The sequence below is a fragment of the Spermophilus citellus genome (assembly GCF_964194105.1).
Source record: "Spermophilus citellus genome assembly, chromosome: X".
NCBI lineage: Eukaryota > Metazoa > Chordata > Mammalia > Rodentia > Sciuridae > Spermophilus > Spermophilus citellus.
In genome coordinates, this window is record NC_138190.1 from 142,001,730 (window position 1) to 142,020,240 (window position 18,511).

Genomic DNA, 18,511 nt, shown 5'->3' on the forward strand with positions numbered 1-18,511 from the left:
TAAATAACCAATAATGCTAAATGGATAAAATATGAAATATATATTTTAAAATGTATCAATGAGCTGACAAGTAAGTAAAAATACACAGAAGTTAAAAAATTAATAATGGTAACTGTATGAAAATTAATCCCTGGATACCTTGTAATTCATTGTTCAATCCACACAAATGTGGCAGCCCTACATTCTTTAGAAAAATAAGATGTATTTTCTAGTCTTATTTGTAAAATATTGAAATATAACTTCATCTCTGTAGATTAAGCAAGTCTTCCTTAACAGCTACAATAGTAATAAAATTAATTCACACATTTTACAAGAGACTACATATGGTCATGTGTTATAAGTGTGATATTTTGATCCGTGAAGGACCACATTTACAACAGTGGTCCCATAGATTATATCACGTGGTTCAATTAGTATAAGTAATTTCTATGGTATTTTCACAACAAAAAAATCATTTAATCATGCATTTCTCAGAATGTATCCCTGTTGTTAAAAATATAGCTTTACTGGCCAGGTATGGTAGTGTTATGCTTGAATTCGGGACCCCCAAAAGACCACCAGAGACCCAAGATCGATGTAAGCAGCAAAGAGGTGTTTATTGTGAACTAGCTCGGTCCTCCGCATGCACGCACACACAGCAACTGGTGACGCTGAGAGGCCCCGAGCCCAGGGTTTGCAGCATTTTTATACATTTTTTGGAGAGGGCAGGGACTTCACATACATCATAGCAAATCATCACACACCGCGGGAAAATCAAACAACAACTCTAAAACATGATTAGCACATTCACTGGCGGGAACAAGTTGGGTAGGGGTGATTGGTTACTACAAGAGGGGGATTCGTTTGAACTGATTGGTTTGAGCCAAGAGGGGTGTACGTGCTGAACTACATGGTTTCCCAACATGTTATCAACCACCATAAACTACTGGGAGGGTTATCTGGCATCCCAGGTATTTCCCTGTCTCATGCTGATTGGTGGCTGCTAGGGGGTTGCTATGGGTCCCCACCTAGCCTGACTGAGTCAGGGACACCTGGCGCAGCAGGTCTCTCCTGTTATTTGTAGATAAACAACTTAGCAGGGTGGGAATGTGCCTAGAAGTGCTCTGTGGATTTTTCCAAGGACAAAGGTCATGTCCCTACCTTGGACAGGCTTTGCTCTGAGGTAGAGGCTGGTTTTTCAGTAGCACACACCTATAATCCCAACTTCTTGGAAGCCTGAGGCAGGATGATGGCAAGTTTGAGGCCAGCCTCAGAAACAGCCAGACCTCATCTCAAAACAAAGAATAAAAAGAACTGGTAATATAGCTAAGTGGTAAAGTACCCCTGAGTTCAATCCCCAGTATCTAAAATAAAAATAAAAACCCATAATGTTACTACTGTATAATCATTAATCATTACTTAGTAAGTGAACAATTGATGACTGTTCCATAGTAGCATTGCCTGTTTGGAAAAGACTAATGAAGTGCACCCAAAGCCAGTTTTCCCTCCCAGGCTCATAGAAGAATGCATTCCCTATCAAGGTTACATTAAGGGAGGAGCATGTGAACTAGTTTTAGTGAATGAAATACGAGCAGAAATGGTTGTGTCACTTCCATTCCGTCATTTCAAAGCTCCTACACGATCCTCTAGCTCTTTTCCCTTTCCTGTTTATAGAGGGTATATGTTGAAATGATATTATTAGCCAGAAAGTGGACAGACTCATTAGTAAGTCACTTCATGGTGTCCAGCTGCCCAGGAATTTCATCTGATTTGCACTATACTCACATATACAAGAAATTGGAATGAGATGGACATCATTACCCTAAGTACATGTATGAAGACACAAACGGTGTGAGTCTACTTTGGGTACAACCAGAGATATGAAAAGTTGTGCTCTATATGTATAATGTGAATTTTAATGTATTCTTTGACATATATAACAAATTAGAATAAAAATAATAAAGAATAAAGAAATAAAGGATTTCATATTACATCATTTAGATTTCAAAGCTAATTCACTACTGATGTATAACCTAGCATTTTCTCAATGGATTCTATCCTACAAGATCCAAAGCTACAGATGTTTACCCTGAACCATAGTGTTAATAATAGCAGCATTAGTTAAAGCAGAAGTTACAACTAGTTTTTACTGAGTCCTTGTTTTTGCCAGATATACTAAGCACTTGGCATATTTCAAATCTTCCATCTCAACCACAACCCCATGAGGTAGGTACTATTAGTATCCCTATTAACTTATGAGAAACCCAGATCTTTTCTATATTAGGTAATTTCTCTAAAGGTCCCCCAAACTAGTCCTAGCTGATGAAAATTCTCAAATCCGTCACTTTTCAACACTGCCTTTAACATTTCTTTAATTCATTTTTTTTTTATTCAGGACCTAACAGGTGTCAGACACTTAATTACTGTACACATAGAGTCCAGGAAACGAAATGGCTCACTTTTCCTTACACAAACTAACATTTAATTTTGTACCACATATTAAAATCACACACAAATGTGCTCATGCATAAAATCATGTTTTCATACATAGTAACATGAAGATCACTTGCTGGACCAGTTCGCATACTCAGAGACCCAAGATACAATTATTTGTTCTTTTGCAGTCATCAAACAAATGTTATGCACCAGAAATATCAAGTAAAAAGATATGGTCCTAATTCCTAAAATAGATTACCTTTTAGGGGCAGAATCAAATAATCTTTCTCCTGGAAGAATGGTTAAGTAGAGGCTATAAAAAAAGTCACAAGATAAACTGAAATTTTATTACACTTATAAGTCATATCTCTGACATTTTCAGCATATTTTTTAAAACTCACATACCTTCTGCAAACTATTGGAACTCTGGATATGTTAATAAATCCTAATAAACCCATAAGTTGCAGCTCATTTCTTTTAGAATGGAGGTATTCTCACTGTTAGAGAAACTTTTTGTTATTTACTAGAAACCCTCATCCCAAGATATAACACTATTGATGATAAAAATATTAAAGTGCTTTATGTTCATATTTTAATGTCATTTAACCTATTTAAATATAATAAATATACTTTAAATTTGTATTCAATAATGTGTCATGGCTTTTTTGGCACTAGTTTTATTTTGAGTGCCACTGTACTTTACTAATGCTGTTTACATCTGTATAATATCATTTCTCTTCAACTTTTCAGCCATGCAAAATAATTTTTAGTTGATGAAAATTTTATGACTGGATTTTGATTGATGATTAATTTCCTATTTATTTTGGTGTTTATGATAGTAATTTTATACAAACACATAACTCTGTCTTAGGTACACCTATAGTTTCCGATATCATTCATGCAACTCTTCAATGGTTGTCATGTAAATTCACAGTGGATAAACAGCAAGTTTAGCAGAAAAATTGGCTACCAACAAAGGGGAAATGGTTGATTATGACCAAGGATTAATGGGATTTTTCAGCCAACAGAGGCATGTTTTGCATTCCCTCTGTGAGCCAAATAGTTGAAACTTAACATTTTGAAGCATACAAAACCATATTGTTAAATATAGGTTCCGTGTTCTATCCAGTTTCCCTAAAACTTTTTTCTCACATAGCTGAAACTATATTCACTGAGTAACAATTCCCCATTTCCCCCACATCCTGAAAACTACCCTTCTTTTTTTGTTTAGGTAAGTTTGCTTTTTAAAAATATCTCATGTAAATAGAATCATGCACTATTTGTCATTCTGTAACTCATTTATATGTTAAAATGTTCTGACCACACACATACACACACACACACACACACACACATATATTACAAGGAAATTTTTAGTGGTGATAGATTTATTTAGTACCTTGACTATAGTGATGGCATCACTGGTCCAAACTCATTCAAATGTATATATTAAATATGCAATATTTTTGTGTGCCAATTATACCTCAAAAAGCCTTTATGTTGAAAAATATCCAACTATTTCATAAAAGCCTGTCCCCAAGGAGTTAGACATCATTTTCACTCCAATTCCATCTCAAGAATTAGTCAATGATTATAACTGGAAGTGATGGGGATCTGGAAAAGTTTATGACTGACCAGCTAGCCATCATCCAGTAATACCTGACGGTACAAAAATTATGTTGCTCAGTTTGGTAATTAGTCTCCAGACATAGTCCCCAAAACCATGCTTCAGAAATGCCTTTTGGTAGTTCCCTTTCACATTGAATCTGATTCCCCTGTCTCTTAACAGAATACAAAAGAAGTCATTCTGTAACTACTCTAGAATAAAAGCTTTTGTTTTTGTGCTCTTTATTTTGCTGATCCACCAAGTCAGAAGCTCAGCAACCCTGATGTAAACCTGACCATGTAAAAAGCCCACATGCAGAAGAGGTGACCCCGCTGTCCCCTCATCTCAGCCAACTTCAGCCTTCAGCCATCTCCAACAATGTGCCAGACTTCGTAAGTGAAAATATCTTCTATGTTTTATCACCAACCAACTTCTGAGTGCAGCTGCCTGAGAGACTCCTGAGCAAGTTCATCAGAAGAATTACAACATTGAGCCAAATAAGCAGAATCATGAAGAATGATATAATGGTTGTTATACTAATCTGCTAAGTTGTGGACCACTTCATTATGCAGCAATAGATAAAGGAAACACATAGCTAGACATATTTGTCACACTTTTCAAAATTTTTGTAGAGTCCTATTAAAGTAGTATTATCTTAATAAATCACCAAGGTAGAACAAACATCTGAGTGTTAATTGTGTAGACTCTAAAATCTGATTTGATATCTCATTATCCCATATGAAACGGAGTGGATTTGTCTCTCAAGGGAAAAGTCACATTAAACAAAACCACAGATTCTAACTTATAAAACTAAAGGGTAGTATACTAATTTACAATGAGTAATATGGCTATCACTAGGACATATTTTGCAAAGCTTCTACCACTAACAACCCCATCATCTTTTGTAAGAACACATTCTTTCTTTGAATGTGTTACTGTCAGGCTACATTCATTTCCAGCTCATCTATAAGTCTATTACTTTAAGGTGACATTGTGTGCCATATCTCCTATACTCAAAGACACTACTGATACAAAATCACTACTGATTTAATAATAACGGTTCATAGAAAATCTAAAAAACACTAACATGGAATGTAAACATTGATTTTTAAATGGCATGGGGACATTAAGGGCATATTACTAATACCTCACATTAGATAAAGGGTAATTGGTTACATTTTCTGAGGACATATGATGCACCCAAATATTTTACTAGGTTCTTAGCATACAGTAGTAAGCAAAAGCATACATGACCTCTGACATCAAAGAGCTTATGTTCTAGTGGGGCAGTTACATTACATCAATCACAAACTGCAGTAAGTGACATGAAGGAAGCCAACAAGACACTATGAAAGATAAAGTGAATGAATCAAAGAATAGGCATAGAACTATGGCCTTGAAGATAAGTAGGAGTCAGTGCATAATATACGTTTCCAAAAGATTGACCCCACAATACCTGTGAGGCAGGAATTTGTCATGCTGAAAGAATGAAGAAGCAGCCAGTTTAGACAGAAGAAAATGAGCAAGGGTGAGAGGAATAGGAGATAAAATGGTGGAAGGGGAACTCTGTAGACATTTTGTGGGACTTTGGCTTTCAAGAACACTGAGTAAGATCAGGAGCCATTGCAGAATTTTGAAAAGAGGAGTAACATTATCTGACTGAAGCTGTTAAAAGGATCCTTTTGATCAAAATGAAGGACAGCCTCAAGGGGAATGAATTTGAAAATGGAGTTCAGTGTAGTGGCAATTGCAGTAACATGAAGGCAATGGTAACTTCAACTAGAAAGCTGAAAAGGTTAAAAATGTGGGATGGATTTGAGATACTTTTGGGAAGTAGAATTTGCAAGCTAATATTCTTTAAAATGCAGAGGAAAATTCTCTCTCTCTCTCTCATATATATATATATATATATATATATATATATATATATATGTATATATATAATATATATTATATATACACATATTTACATATATTTATACATACATGCATATATATTTATATACATATATTTAGTTGTAGATGGACACAACATGTTTATTTATCTATTTTTATGTGGTGCTGAGGATTGAACCCAGTGCTTCACATATGCTAGGCAAGCACTCTACCACTGAGCCACAGCCCCAGTCCATCTTTCTAAATCTTATCAGCTACATACATGGAAGCCTTGCAATGAGTAGGGATTTAAGAAATATTTACTGAGTAGAATGTCTTTAACATTAGAACTTTGAATATTAGGGTCTGCTTCTGCATCAGCTCCACATGTAGAGCAAAAGAAGTAGACCTAGGTTTTGTGGCTTGTTTACAACAGTGGAGGATGTGCACAGAGACGGCAGGAAACTCCTCCTCCTTTGCACATTGCTGAACTGTAAACAAGGGCTTGTCCAAAAGTCCCCGAAAGTAATTAATGTCCCAAAGAAACAAAAACATGCTTTACAACACAGGCCATGTTTCTCAAACCAAAAGACATTACGTTGGGAATCCAAGCAATTTTTTTTAAGTGTCCCCAATTGTCACACATTGGTCAAGACTTAACTATGCTCTGACTCATCACACTAAATATGCTGTCCCCATTGCTTTAGGCTCCCTCTGATTTGATATTCATTCAGGAAACATTTATGGCATCTCTTTTTTATGTCAGATCCTGTGTTGCAAGATGAACCAGGCACAGTCCTTGCCCTCACAAAACCTGGAATTTAATAGGGATAGAAAATGCTAACAGGGATGGAAAATATGCTATCCTTATCAATATTAATTGAAGTTTCATCACAGATTTTATTGAAGTACTCTAATCTTTTTCTTATACTTGCTCTCAAAGATTTCCGGGGTAAAATACCATACAATGATATTTTACCATGTTCTACAATAAAATGAAAAACATACAACCTAACATGTAAAGTATGATTTTAGGTTCACTTTGACTTAAGTTCTAACTGACATTTCCTCATCAGGGGGTTTTACTTTCTCACTGTGTTGAGTATTTAATGATTTGTAAACAAATACTTGAGAGGTATCTATTTTAAAGAACCAGTCACCCTTTTTGTAATGAAAGAAATTCTTTTGTCTGACATCCTCATAGGGCATTTGTTTGCAACCAGCAATTAGCAAGACTTATACTTACACACACACACACACACACACACACACACACACACACACACTCTTCTATGTTTCCTAGGGAGCCCACATAAAAATTAATTAATTGGGTTAAGCCAGCCATTCCTCCACATAGCCCAGAAAAAGCTAGAAACCCTGATACTCAATTGTCAATGCTTGTGTGTGGTCAGGGAAATTTCAGGAGGATACCTGTGGCAACCATCTATTCGCCTTCCTTGGGCTCAAAACACAAATCTCTCCCCTTAATGTTTGAAATTCATGTTTTCCTGCTATTTTATACTTTTCCTCACAAACCAATTATATTTCTTACAGTGTTTAGATTCAGAATTTGTACATTTTTCTACCTCTTCAAGTTTTCCTTTTAATTTTTCAAAGAAATGTCTCCAGTAAGTAGATGTGAGAATAAAATAACACATCTTTTCTAAAAGTCCAAAGCTCTCTCAACAATATCAGAGATAAGTAGTAGATTTAAAAGCACATTGGAAAACTATTAAGCCCTAAAATAATATCTGCGGTTAATCCAGTGATGATGATGATCATGATCATGATCATGATGATAACATGATCCCGACATTAATTCAACCTATTAGATTTATTACCATAACTGACTGTAAAACCTCAGCTTTCCTGTTTACAATGCTCATCACTTCCTTACTACAGCTTTGAGAATAAACAAAGCAATACAGCCATTGACTCAACATTACTTTAAATAAGTCAATGGAAATACAGTGATAGATTAAACTCAAGCTGTTTCTAATCACATATTGTATTATACACTCTGTCATCTGCATTCAATTTTGAGTGCTAAGGATGCTTGAATATTGCAATTGAGTTCCACACACTCTTGAGAACATAGTTCTGCACAAAGCACAACCAATGAATAGAATAATCGGGCAGAACTATTAAATCATATCTCTATATCTAAGAAGGTTGAGAGGGCATTTATTTGTTTCACAACTTGCTTCCCTGTTTCAGCTTAGAAGGACTGTCTTGACAGTCCTCTGTTAGAGGTGTTATCAAAGTGAAGTCTCTTTTACCATTTCTAGGGGCCATGTCCTACATTTCTGAGTGTATGAAAAATGAAGAATGGTGAGATGCATTGCTCCAGGGTACACCCTTAGATCATCTGCACTTCCTTTCTCATGTGAGTAGCTTAGAAAATCAAAGTAGCTCTTATTGAAGATAGAAAACAAAGTATTTTATAATTTATCAGATCACTTCAATGAATGCAAAATTAGAATAGAATATGTTCTTCAAGGTTAAGAATATCTCCTTTGTGGTTTCAATGAATGAAGAGGCAAGTGTGAATCAAGAATTATATATGACTGGTGTAGGACTTTGATAAATGTGATGCAAAGATGTAAAGGAATGTCACAGAAATACGTTTATGGTTCCTTCTTTGGAAAACACTGTTGGATAATTCATCTATAATTTGTGAAGTTCTATGAGAGGTGCCATGTACTTAGCTGGGATTGGCATTTTCCATATAATTTGCAGAGTCAGGGAAAAATGAAAATATGGAGTCTGTTATCTAAAAATCATTATGAACTTAAGATTGTATCAGAAAAATTATCAAACAAAAAGACAGCAAATGCTCTGTGTGAGTGCACATGTTTATATTCCCTGGCTGAGGCTCTGTAATAGTGCAGACAGAAAATGACAGCAACTGACCTGGGGTATCAGGGAAAGTGGAACAGCAGAGGTGGCAACTGAGTAGAACCCTGCAGAGCAAACTTTCTCTGGACAGGGAAAGAAAGATTGTTGGAACATAAAGGCATGAAACAAAGTGTAAACAGCATTGAACCAGGCACTATGATAGATATTAAGGACCCAAAGTTGAAGGAGACACAGCTTCTGTCCTTCAGGAATTTACAATCTAAAAGAAAAGACAAATAGAAAATAAGCATTCATCCATTCAACTAATATTAATTGAGTATTTACTGTGTACAAATACTTGGCTAGGTGCCTAGGATACAACTATAAATATTGCGACTTGGTTGTACAGTCTACTGGGAAGATAGACAATTGAGAAAATAATTATAATGAAATGTGATATGTGCTATGATTGGAGAACCCAGAAATAATATCTAACCTGGTGATGGTAGAAGAGGGGTGGAAAATTAAGGAAATATTTCTATAAGGATTGGGGTAGGAGAGTTATAAGTCATGTTTTTAAATTTAGGATTTACTTAAAGGGCAATGAGAAAGCATTGACGCTTTCAAATAGGGGTGGGATACAATGACTTTAAAGTCACTCTAGTTACTCTTTGGATTAAGGGCAAGAAAAATCATTATATTTGTGGACTAATATTCCAAAAATGAAAACTAGACAATATATATTTTCCCAATAGCTAACATGTGAAAAATGCCTTCTCAGTTATCTGCTAAGGAAAGAAGAATCACCTACAGTTTTATGTATGTTACCATAGGCAGATTTGCTCCAAAAGAAGGGCAGTCTGCATGTACATGCATGTAATGAACCTCACATTATCATCAGAACCCATCATTCTCTTTTTTTACATATATCTTTTTAGTTGTAGTTGGACACAATACTTTTCTTTATTTATTTTTATGTGGTACTGAGGATCAAACCCAGGGCCTCACACATGCTAGGCGAGCTCTCAACCACTGAGACACAACCCTAGCCCCCATCATTCTCTTTTAAAACACACGTATTTTACTGGGAGATTAGTAAGGGATTACTATGCGCATACTGAAATCAACACAATACCTAAACAGGCCATAGATTAGATCAAGTAATTCTTCATCCAGGAACCAAGTTTCTTGTTTTTGTTTTACTGTTACAGACTTTGACAGATAACAGATGCTAAATAAATACTTGCTAGCAAAGTTATCTGCTTGGTATTTAAGAGCATTGCTCCATATGATTTGATGTAAGATCACATGGTCATGATTGCAAGCTATTTCTCCCTCTTTGTTATCTGATGCAGCAAGAGAAAATCTTCCATGATCTTTGAACACAGCTTTGAAAGAAGTTGTTGATAGGAATCTCCTTTTAAATCAGTGACAGATGTGCTTTAGACTTTATTATTTATTAATAGCCATTCTGAATGAAGAGAGATATGGTCTGTGATGTGACTGTACTCAGGACCAGGATGAGATGGGATTACAGTAAAATACCTCCAGGAACTTGGAATGAGGAAAATATGGTTAGCTTCTAAAAGGCAAACCAATATCAACATGTGATATGTCAGAGTAGGGATATGCAATCATCTTTAAGACATAAGAAGTATTCCAAGCCTGCAACACTGAACAATAACCAGACAAACCATATAACTAAAGAAAAATGTGTCAATCAGTAGGGGGCCTGCTTACCTAGGAAAGCAGAGGCAAATATTCGTATGAGCATCCAACCCTTGTCATAGGACAAGGACTTCTAACCCATCGTCAAGGCCATATTTATAGTGAAGGTAAATGGGCTAAACCAGTTTATCTTAGAAACATTAAAACTTCCATTCATAGAATGCCTTCAACAGGCTTCAGTTCCATTCTTGCTATGGAACCTTGTGGTTATAGTTTTACTTCCTAAGGAGATCAACCTATACCTGCCATTCTTAACCTTGATTGCACAATTGAATCACCTGGGGAACTTTAAAAACACAGATACCTGGGTTCTACCATGGGAATTTTAAAAAATTGATCTGGGAAATGGCCTGGGCCTTAGAATTGTAAAAGTTCCTTTGGTGGATCTGACATGTAACCAGGGTTATAAATCATTGGTGTTTTAGAAGAGAATGTATAGTTCTACAGATTTAGACAAACTCACTTACTTGAACTTGCTTTGACTTCCCACTGACTTCCTTTCCCTTTCTTAAGAATCATTGCTTGGGGATTCCACCTCTTGGGTCCCCTTCTTCCTCCGGGAGAAGTCTTTTCTGCTGTCCTTCAATAAACTTCTAATCTCTACTCTGAAAAAAAAAGAATCATTGCTTGGAACAGAGAAATTATACTTTCATCACAGCGAAATCTAGTGTTCACTATTATTGCTCTGGTTACTCTGTCCCACCCACCACTTTCCTAGGGCAAGGCTTTTGAAAGTCAAAGTCAAGAATTGACTTCTCCAATATAGTTCTGTCATCTTTCCCCTGAAGCAAAAAAAATGATGCAGTTCTAGTAGTTAACATTAAGAAGAGAGGGTTCATTGAAAATGTCAGAGAAATAAGTAGAGGCTAATTATTCAAAATATTATCTTGACACGATATTAAATTTTTATTTTAAGAAATTAGAGTTTGAATTGCTATTTGGATTTTCATTTTGATATAGTTATAACAGTGATTCTTAAAATTCTTTGCATTATTCACAGTCTTCTTTAGGAATATGCTACAAGTATAGACTCCCCCCCCCCAGCCCCTGAGAAAAATTAAATAGGCACATGTTGTACATATAATTTACAGGTACCTCAGGAGCCTCTGAATCCTATGATCCCAGATTTAAAACTGCTGACCTATAGGAAAATATTGTTTTGGTCATGCCAATGCACATTCTCATCCCTGTGAAAATTATTCATTAGTATGCATTAATAACTGCTCCTTTGGGCTTTTACCATCAATCATATGAACTTGGGTCACTATGAATCCTATCTTGAGAACTGAAGCCACTCTCAGTTGCTTAAGCATGTTCCTATACTTCCAAGACCAAAAGATGGCCCTAAAGTGAGGCTAAACACTGTAGCCTTGCCTCCAGAACACAAACTTGAAATTTCAATGTGTATGACAATGTATAGCCACATAACAAAGCAATCTCCAGCAGGACACTCCTCTTTGTCAAAGACTGTGCTAAAGAAAACAATAGCCATGAACATCTAGGAAGTTACAATCTAATATGGTAGGAAAAGTCAGATATGGACTATCTAGGATACAACTCTGTCAACTACCCCAAACTGCCTCATTATAATAGTTTTATTGGAACACAGCCACTTGCATTGTTTGTGACTGCTTTCCTGCTGAAATCACACAATGGAGTAGTTGCGACAGAGACTATATGGTCAGCAAAGCCACATACTTTTACTATCTGACCCTTCACAGAAAAAGATTGCTGACCCCTGCTCTAGAGCCATGCTTCTCAAAATTACATGTGACTATGAATTACCTAGAGATACTATTGAATTCAGGTTCTAATTCAGTAGGTCTGAAGTAGGACTAGAGATTCTGTCTTTCTGACGAACTCTCCAGTAATTCTAATGCTGGTAGTCTAGGGACCACTTCTTGAGTAGCAAGAGTGAAGAACTTTGAACTTCTAGGTTATTCAGAGTGCTCTCCTATGTCTCATTAACCAATCATTAAGGAATATTTTCCATCTTTGTGACAGGGCAATACATATATCTGGCAGAATTGTTGATTATAAGCATTGTATATTTAGAACCTCACTCGGTGCCTTGTATATAGTTATCTCTCAAATAGTACCTAGTGCAACTGAAAGTTCTGATTTTTACTTTTACCTTCACTTGTGGAAGAAATGTCACAAACTCTCACATCTGGAAGGGAAATGCCTTTCACCACAGAAATATAAAAAAACTTCTATTATTTTTCATGGACCTAAGCTTTCTTTTTAGGAACAATTACATTCAATTGTCCAATCTCAAAACACCATGTTGTTCTCTATACCTCTATACCTTAACTATATAAAAATTAAAGATATTTGTATTTTAAATTTTTGATTGTTCAGTTTTCTAGAATTTTCCAAAGAGCTGAGCATCTTATGGTTTTATTTTAAACTTTTCACTATTAAGCCCAACTCAAATCCACTTTGTTGAAAGAGAACATGTTATTTCTAGATTATATTTTCCTTTTTAGTCCCTCTTTCCATCCTGTGAGAACATATTAAGAGTTCCATAACCCATATCACACAAGGTATCGATATGCATAGAATCTGAATAGGCATGCGAAAATGTGCAGTGTACCCTAAGTTCAAATGTCATACACTGCTTCTTATAAGTCTATGGCAACTGAGGAAAAAGAAAAAAATACTGTCTTCATATGTTCTGAGAAATTTTATCAGCTGAACTGATGCCTTAAGTTAACTCAGTGGCCATTACTCCATTTAAGTAGTTGAAAGAAAGTATCCTTTTTCTCCTCTAAACATGATTGTTTAGCTAGTTTACCTACATACACACCAAATTGTATACACTAATTATGTATATATGTCCAAACTCACCAAATTTCATACAGTAATGGTGTACCAATTGTACCTCAGTAAAGTTAGGTAATTAGAGCATGAGTAGGAACCAAAAAGTATTAAAGCAATGACTTATTTCTATGACATACTTTTCAACCAGACCTTAAAGGAAGACAACCCCTTAAGATAGAAGGCTACCTGGGGAAGACATGTCTGAAGTTCCTCTTGATTAATGTCAGTTCCAAAGACTTCAGTAAAACTTATTGGACACACACTTTTCTGGTACATGGTAAGTCATAAACTTCAAAATAACATTGGTCTTATCCTACTAGGTACAGAGAATTGAAGAAATTCCTCAATTCAGTAGATTTTGAAGCATAATTATGACTGATTAATCCTGGCTTGCCATGTTGTTTTATAACTATGTTGATTGTTTACCAATTTTCTCTCAGCTCCAAATCCACATTCTATACTTTGTTCTTTGCTGAGACTCTGTATAGCACATTTTCCAGATTCCATGCCAGCTTCCTCACTGTTAGTTTTGCTGATAGGAGGAACTAACAGGAGATTATAAGGTAAGAAGAGGGAATACCAGGCTCCCTTACTGTTTGTGATTACTGTTGGCACAGCTTTAGCAGAAGGGAACAACCTTGTCTCTAGCATTATGCTTTTGGAGGAACTCCAATATCACTGTGAACAATTCCCTGTATTAAGTCTCTGCTATTTAAAATAACCTAGAGTGGATTGGTTTTCTTAACTATAATGAATTCAAAGTTGTAAAGAACGGTGGGAAAACTCCGTAAACTCAACAAGCCAAAAGAACTGTTTACCTGTCCGAGGACCATAGTGGCCAGTCGCACAAGAGAAGGGGAGAGAGAGAGAGAGAGAGAGAGAGAGAGAGAGATAAGAGTGAAGGGAGACGGATTAGTTAGAAAGAGAGAATTAATCTTACATCCCAGGTGGTCGATTCCCAGGGGTGTCCTAGCAGAGCGCCAAGGGTCCAGGCAACCCTGATGGGTCTGGGTGGGGTGCATTCCCCCCCTAAAATATCCAGAGGTATTGCCGGACACTCAACGGCCAGGGTTCAGGCGCTCATGGGATGGGGGAACTCACCAATCTGCAGGCTGGTGGTAGATGTCAGGCAGGCGATCAGAGGAGTGGACTACCACAGGAGTTTGGACTTGGAGTTTGGAAATGGGGTTCTGCCTTGAGTGACGGGGATCCCCGTCCCGGTTTCAGCCCAATGTACCCTCTTTACCAACAAAAGTTATCAGGTAAATACAGGTAAAGTCAATAAAAGATGTCTCCAGAAGAATAAGAGTTTCAGATTCCTCAGCTTCTCTCAAACTTCTTCAAGGTGAGAGAGGGTCTTTGATCAGATATTAAGATAAGTATATAAATAATATCATATACTAAGTTTTAGCATTTAAGAGCTGTTCTAAATCCTTCATTATTCATGTAGATACCAAATTTGAAAGCTTTCATGGGGTCTTCAGATAAAGTCGAAGACATTGAAAGTCAATCACTGTGATAAATACTTCTATGTGGTATATAAATGCAATACTTCTGTTTTCTACACCTATGAAAACTCCAAGCAAAGTAAATTTGTTGGCACAATTCCACACTGAGCAGGAAAAAATGTATGATATAATGGGCATAACACTATGATACTGTCAGGAATGATACAAAAAAATCACCTTTTATTTCTTCCTATTGATGCTGAAACCTTGGTTCTTGTCCTCAATGCCAATCCAATAATGACAGAGTTTTGAGAAAAAAAGGAAAAAGAAGGTTTATTGCTTTGTTAGCAAAAGAGAAACACAGGGGACTCCTGCCCCAAAGGCTGTGATTCTGCCCATCAGCAGGAAGAGGGGGCTTTTAAAACTACATTCCATGTGTTCTTTGTTAGAGCTGAAATTCACTTGTTAATTTGGGAGATAGTCATTTCTGAGTTCTTCTGAAGGTGTTATCACCAAAGACTGCATTACTTGGTTCCTATGGTGGGTGTGTACTTGGGACAGATAACTCTGCCTTAGAACAGGGATAACTCTCCCCTGAGATTAGTGAGGGGGAAAGAGGAAGAGAAAGAAACATGTCCATTTTAAAAATCAGTTGCAGTGGCAGAGCAGTAAGGGCTATATTCAAAGCATAAAGTGGACCACTGTTATATGCAGAAGAGATCTGTAAGTTCTACCTGTTAGTTGCAGGGAAAACTGAGTACCCAACCCCCACCCTTGTTAGCCCTTCCTTCTCAGGATGGTTATTTGGTGCCTTTTCCCTTTACTTTCTCCTGTTGTTTTTTTATTTGAAACCCATGCCTAGCCCATGTCCAATCTGCTTGCAGGCAGAGATGACACCCTTACTAACTACTGTGTGACCCAATCACTGTATGCCAACAAGGCAACTTGCAGACCCAGAGACCCTATTAGATTTAAGCAGCACAGCAAAGGTCTATAAAAATCTTCTCCTGCTGGGCCCTCTCTCTCTCCTTTTCTTCTCTGGTCAATCAGACACCGCTGCAATAAAAATCTCTTGTCGCTCTAAGAGTCATGGTCACTTTCCTTTGACTAGCCAATTTCTGTTTTGGAATAAGTGAGGATGGAGAAAGTCTCACTCAGAATGGGGAAAAAAAAAAAACTTGAGAATTAATTCTAGAAATCATGCGGACCAACTTCTTGAAGAATACACCTATCCCATGCTAGGAAGACTCAAGAACTTTCCTATGGTTCAAATAGTAAGGAATTAGTTAAAAAAAAAAAAGAGTGAAGGTCAGGCATAGAAATGACTTCATTACCCAGAAAGAACTAGTGGATAAAATTGCCCCTGTATGTGATAGATCAGACAGTCAGGGAAGAATCTGGGTACAGCTTCCAGGGCAAAACATGAATGTGTATTTCCTGACTGGGGATTTGTAAAAGGAAAGCAAAACTAGTGAGTCAGAGTAAAGAGATTAAGGCAAAGAGACTGCCTGCCCTGACTGTTTTCTTTAAATCACAGAAGAAATCTAGAAGTAGGTTAAGAACCACGAAATTAAAATTCTGACCCTGAGTGGTAAAGGGAAGCAAGAAAACATCTAGGATCCAAGCTCAGTTACACAGCACTTGGTAAGCCTAGGGAAAATACCACCCACACAAGAGCAGTGCTTTGTGTGTGGGAATTTCCATTTTAAAGTCCTGGATAGAAAAGAAAGCTATGAAGACCTTAGAAAAACACTTCCCACTCACTGAAGACTAAACCAAGAGGAAGATCAATATAAAAAGTTTCTTTTTATTTTCTGCTTTAGTGAGAAGGGTATCAGGAAGTCATATTAGTCATGTTTTCAACAGATAATCATCTTCAAGCAAGCAATGAAGAAACAAGGTAGAGTAAGAGAGTTCCTTGCTATTCTTTCCCCACCCAAACAGGTTGACAACAGGAGTACCATAGAGTTTTTGTAAGAAGATTGAATAGGATCCTGAAGGAAGGATTATAGGTGTTGCTCTGGTCAACAGGGATAGATGTCTGAGTCTCTTTGACCTTAAGGTTGAAGCCTGGGGAAGAGCTTGGACCTGGAACAGGAGGGAGGGAAACAGCTTTATATTGAGCCCTGAGCAAGTCAATGAGAAGAACTTATCTCAGTACTTCTGCCCAAATTACAGATAACCTAGGCAATGCACTACTCTCTCTGATTCAACATTTTGATAGCTGCAGAAAACAAACTAGAAAACTAATCACCCAAGACACTAGGTCACACCTCTCATTTCTGTATTTTTATGATGTTGTTCATCATTTTCCTGGTTTTCCATGTGTGTTGGGGGCTACAGCTTACACTCAATACTTGAGGGATGGACTAGAATATGCTAATGTACACAAGGAGGGGGAGAGAAAAAAGAAATAGCCACCTTCATTACACTGTTCTCACAGTACCCCAGCATCATATAATAGAAAGCAAAAATTCTGGAGCTATGATGTTCATTATGGTAGTCACTGGCCACATAGAGCTATTTGTAGTTAATTTAATTAAAATTCAAAGCATAATTCTTGAGTTGCACAACATTTCTACTATTTAATAGTCACAGGAGGCTAATGAATACCCTATTGGGTAGTGCAAATATTGAACATGTCCATCCTTGCAGAAAGTTCTATCATACAATGCTGCTCTAGAATCTTGGCCCTGCCACTTCCTAATTGTGTGTTTGGGGCAATTTATTATAGCTCTTTTAACCTCAGTTTCCCAGTTAGTGAAATGCAATAGTAAAAATTCTACTTCACAGATAGAGGACCCAGCATAATCATGAGAAGTATGCTCAGCAGAATGCACATAATAATAATTATCAGTCATCTCTCCAAGTAAGTGAAAAAAATCCTTGGAAGGAGATACACAGCGGTCTGATTCACTGGCAAAATCCCCAGAGTCTTGCATGGGGTACACACTTGGCAAATGGTTATGGAATTCCCTACTAGAAACACTGTTGGCTAAGAAATGGAACTGCCCATTTTACATTCTACCCAAGCAGACCAAAATGCCTTTGGTACTTAATGTTTCACAGAGAAAGAATTGTGGAGCCTTCCATTAAGCTGATTTCACTTTGAGAAGTGCCAGTTTATTCTAATTTCATAAAGATGAGTTTTGAAACCATGAGCAAAGCAGAAAACCAGCCATGTTTAAGATAAGCTTGGGAATTTTTAAGTAACAGATAAATTACCTCAGATAAAAACTGGCCAAGGGAAGAAGTAAGCTCCTGGGAATGATGAACTTGGAAGCATTAGTATTCAGACATTGACATTTTCCCAAATGCTTTTAATTGTCATTATTCCCAGTACATTTGCAAGAGAAAGCCTGCAGCACACTTTCTGAGCCAACAGGAATTATTGGCAATCCTAGCAGCAGCAGTTGGGCTGCAGTCCATCAGCTATGGCTAGTCACATTTGGTGATATCAGGTCCAGGTTGTACAATTTCACTGCCCTGTTCTTGCTCTGACCAGCTTGCTGATCTTTTCACTACATTCAGATCATTCACATCTCTCTTCAACCACAGTCCCATTTCTCTGCTCCCCTGTGGAACAGCAGAACTGTCTTTCTTCCACCCATTCCAATCAAGCTTCTATCCCTAACTCTCCTCTTCATCTACTTCTGGGGGCAATTATTTCTTCCACATGGCGAAGTCCAATGCCATTTTCTGATTCTCATTTTCCTCAACTCTGTATCAGTTTTCAAAATAGCCAATCATACTTTTCTTTTAAAAACTCTTTGTGGCT